The sequence below is a fragment of the Phacochoerus africanus genome, chromosome 9 (genome assembly GCF_016906955.1).
Source record: "Phacochoerus africanus isolate WHEZ1 chromosome 9, ROS_Pafr_v1, whole genome shotgun sequence".
NCBI classification, from domain to species: domain Eukaryota; kingdom Metazoa; phylum Chordata; class Mammalia; order Artiodactyla; family Suidae; genus Phacochoerus; species Phacochoerus africanus.
Window position 1 is genome coordinate 61,756,481 of NC_062552.1, and position 4,904 is coordinate 61,761,384.

Here is a 4,904-nt window from a genome sequence, read left to right on the forward strand (position 1 = left end):
CTTAACTCACTGAGTGAGGCCAGGGATCGAGCCTGCATCCTCATGGATACCAGTCAGATTCATTTCCACTGAGCCATGATGGGAACTCCATAGTCAACTCTTTTTTTTTTAATTTATTTATTTTTTTATTACTCAAATGAATTTATCACATCTGTAGTTGTATAATGATCATAACATAGTCAACTCTTTTGAGAAGTTTTGTTGTAGTAAGGAGAGGATCGTGGGAATTGCCGGAGGGGATGTGAAGTCAAGGAAGTTTAAGTTTTAAGCTGGGAGTCCTTATGGCCCGTGGATGTGTGCTGATGGAAGTAATCCAGTCGAGAGAAAATGTTTTATAATACTGAGAAGAAACACTTGCAGGAGAAAAGGCCTTCAGGAGGTTAGACCTGCTCCTTGAAGGCACTTTCCACAAGTGTCCTGAGGCTCCCTGCCAGGCCACAGAGTTCTCCCCTGATGGGCCACGGGACACCACACTGCAAGTTCTCACTTCCGTTCTTACAGCCCAGTGACTCATGCTTCTATAGACCCTCATAGTTTGAGACAACTAAGAGTTACTTTCTAGTAGCCTAATGAATGCATCCTGAAAGCTTACTAAATGTGCTGTTCATCAAGGAAAATGACCCCAGAATCTGTGTCCTTCGCTAAGAAATCTGGCTGCCACCCAACCCTTAGCAATGTTATCAAACTCCTACCCCACATACACACTTGCAGATGGTTAGAATTTCACAGTTAGTGGAGTTTCCGTAGTGGCTCAGCGGAAACAAATCTGACTGGCATCCATGAGGCTGCACGTTCAATCCCCAGCCTCACTCAGTGGGTTAAGGATCTGGCATTGCTGTGGTTGTGGTGTAGGCCAGCAGCTGTAACTCCGAGTCGACCCCTATGCTGGAACCTCCATATGCTGTGGGTGTGGCCCTAAAAAAAAAAAGTTGAAAGAAAAGAATGTCACATTTAGGGGGAAGGATGCATTGTCAGTATTTCATCAGTGTTACCCTGAACCAGCTGTGGGTTGTTCTGTTTTTGTTTTTGTTTTTGTTTTTGTTTTCATTGCTGATGGCCTTGTTCTTTTTATTGTAAGTCTCTCTTAGTTTAGATTTAACATTATCCATTTGGCTTTTTGTAGTATGTTAGGTAAACTTCACAGTCTACAGTGATTCGGACTGGCATCAATAATTTTTTTCCCCCGCTGTACAGCATAGGTATCAAGTTATTCTTACATGTATACATTTTCCCCCCACCCTTTGTTCTGTTGCAATATGAGTATCCAGACATAGTTCTCAATGCTACTCAGCAGGATCTCCTTGTAAATCTATTCTAAGTTGTATCTGATAACCTCAAGCTCCCAATCCCTCCCACTCCCTCCCCCTCCATCAGGCAGCCACAAGTCTATTCTCCAAGTCCATGATTTCCTTTTCTGTGGAGATGTTCATTTGTGCTGGATATTAGATTCCAGTTATAAGTGATATCATATGATATTTGTCTCTGTCTTTCTGACTCATTTCACTCAATATGAGAGTCTCTAGTTCCATCCATGATACCACAAATGGCATTATGTCATTCTTTTTTATGGCTGAGTCCTATTCCATTGTACATATATACCACATCTTCCGAATCCAATCATCTGTCGATGGACATTTGGGTTGTTTCCATGTCCTGGCTATTGTGAATAGTGCTGCAATGAACATGCGGGTGCTCGTGTCTCCTTTAAGTAGAGTTTTGTCCGGATATATGCCCCCAAGAGTGGGATTGCAGGGTCATATGAAAGTTCTATGTATAGATTGCTAAGGTATTTCCAAACTGTTCTCCAAAGTGGCTGTACCAATTTACATTCCCACCAACAGTGCAGGAGGGTTCCCTTTTCTCTACAACCCCCCCAGCATTTGTTATTTGTGGACTTATTAATGATGGCCATTCTGACTGGTGTGAGGTGGTATCTCATGGTTGTTTTGATTTGCATTTCTCTTATAATCAGCGATGTTGAGCATTTTTTCATGTGTTTGCTGGCCATCTGTATATCTTCCTTGGAGAACAGTCTATTCAGGTCTTTTGCCCATTTTTCCATTGATTGATTGGCTTTTTTGCTGTTGAGTTGTATAAGTTGCTTATATATTCTAGAGATTAAGCCCTTGTCCGTTGCATCATTTGACACTATTTTCTCCCATTCTGTAAATTGTCTTTTTGTTTTCTTTTTGGTTTCCTTTGCTTTTCAGGTTGATTAGGTCCCATGGGTTTATTTTTGCTCTAATTTCTATTGCTTTGGGAGACTGACCTGAGAAAATATTCACGATGTTGATGTCAGAGAGTGTTTTGCCTATGTTCTCTTCTAGGAGTTTGATGGTGTCCTGTCGTATATTTAAGTCTTTCAGCCATTTGGAGTTTATTTCTGTGCATGGTGTGAGGGTGTGTTCTAGTTTCATTGCTTTGCATGCAGCTGTCCAGGTTTCCCAGCAATGCTTGCTGAAGAGACTTTCTTTTTCCCATTTGATGTTCTTGCCTCCCTTGTCAAAGATTAATTGACCATACGTGTCAGGGTTTATTTCCGGGTTCTCTATTCTGTTCCATTGGTCTGTCTGTCTGTTTTGATACCAGTACCACACTGTTTTGATGACTGTGGCTTTGTAGTATTTCTTGAAGTCTGGGAAAGTTATGCCTCCTGCTTGGTTTTTGTTTCTCAGGATTGCTTTGGCAATTCTGGGTCTTTTGTGGTTCCATATGAATTTTTGGATTGTTTGTTCTAGTTCTGTAAAAAATGTCATGGGTATTTTGGTAGGGATTGCATTGAATTTGTAGATTGCTTTGGGTAGTATGGCCATTTTTACAATATTGATTTTTCCAATCCATGAACATGGACTATCTTTCCATTTCTTTACATCTTCTTTGATTAAAGTTTTATAGTTCTCAGCATATAAGTTCTTTACCTCCTTGGTCAGGTATATTCCGAGGTATTTGATTTTGTGAGGTGCAATTTTAGAAGGTATTGTATTTTTGTATTCCTTTTCTAATATTTCATTGCTGGTATACAGAAATGCGACTGACTTCTGAATGCTCATCTTATATCCTGCTACTTTGCTGAATTTATTAATCAGTTCAAGTAGTTTTTGGGTTGAGTCCTTAGGGTTTTCTATGTATAGTATCATGTCATCTGCATACAGTGACAGTTTTATCTCTTCTCTTCCTATTTCGATGCCTTTTATTTCTTTTGTTTGTCTAATTGCTGTGGCTAAGACTTCCTTAGCCAACCTAATCCAACAACATATCAAAAAAATTATACTCCATGACCAGGTAGGGTTCATCCAAGGTTCACAAGGATGGTTCAACATACACAAATCAATCAACGTCATGCACCACATTAACAAAAGTCAAAAATCATATGATCATCTCAATAAATGCAGAAAAAGCATTTGACAAAGTCCAACATCCATTCATGATCAAGACCCTCACCAAAGTGGGTATAGAGGGAACATTCCTGAACATAATCAAAGCCATTTATGATAAACCCACAGCAAATATAATACTCAATGGGAAAAAACTGAAAGCCTTCTTACTCAAATCTGGAACAAGACAGGGATGCCCACTCTCACCACTGCTATTCAACATAGTTTTGGAAGTCCTAGCATCAATAATTTTTAACCAGTAATATTCCTACAATAAACTTCAAGACCCTACATGTCTGCTGACGTTCAAATGTGAATAACTTACCTCTCTATTGCCAATGGGGGAAGGTGTCATATGTGTACGACTGCTGGTGAATATTGGCTACTTTAATAAGTACAATGAAATTACTGACTAATTTTTCAGTTTTTAGGAAACTGGTGTTTGTTTTTGTTTTTTGCTTTGTCTTTTGTCTTTTTAGGGCCACATCCACAGCACATGGAGGTTCCCAGGCTAGGGGTCAAATCGGAGCTGTAGATGCCGGCCTACACCACAGCCACAGCAACGCCAGATCCGAGATGCATCTGTGACCTACACCACAGCTCACAGCAATGCTGGATCCTTAACCCACTGAGCAAGGCCAGGGATCGAACCCCCAACCTGTTTCCTAGTCAGATTTGTTTCCACTGCGCTGCTATGGGAACTCCCAGGAAACTGTTTTATAGCACAAAAATTTAATAGGTATGTTCAAATTCTTCTAAAGTAACTAGTAAGTGAATCATTTATATTGCTGGCGACATGATATATCCAACTTGCTGTATTTCTTCTCTTTCTGTGTAATTGAGTTTTTTCCTAGTGGAAACTGGAGGGGAAGTTGAGCACAAAGCTTTATAGAAGCCAACAGGCAGCACAACAAAAAATTCAGGAGCCCTGATTGTAAAGGGATTTTTTAGGGCTTCTCAGGGAAAGGCTTTGTGCCAGCATAGGCAGAGTTTACATCATATCAGCCATGGTTTTCCTAATTCCAGGCTAGCCCCGCAAGTGTCCATGGGCAATTCCTTCTTCCTAAGGAGGAGGCAGAGAGCTCCATGGCTTTGCTGCATGGGAATAACATCCTCTGTCTTTCCTTCTTTTTTTTTTTTTTTTTTTTTCCTCCATTGGCTTCTCTCTTTTCCTTGCTCCAAGATCCACTGTTCTAACTATAGTTTCTAACAGGTGTGCAGCCAGGGCAGGGAGGCTGTGGTCCAGCTGTCCTCAGGCACATGGATTCTCTCCAGCCGTCTTGCTGGAATCATGGGGCCCTGAGATGAGTGAGGATAACCCTCCCAGGGTCATGGCAGGGGGAGGGGCAGAGGCAGGGGAAGCCTCTCATTCCTGGAGCAAAGCAGAGGCCAGGAGAGTGTGCAAGTTACCCCCAGACCTGGGAGCACTGCTCTGGTCCAACAGGAATCAGGAATTCGGTCCTGTTTTCCCTTTCATTGTAGATACTGCCAGATGTCTACTTGATATCCATCCCCTCCTCCTTTTTTATT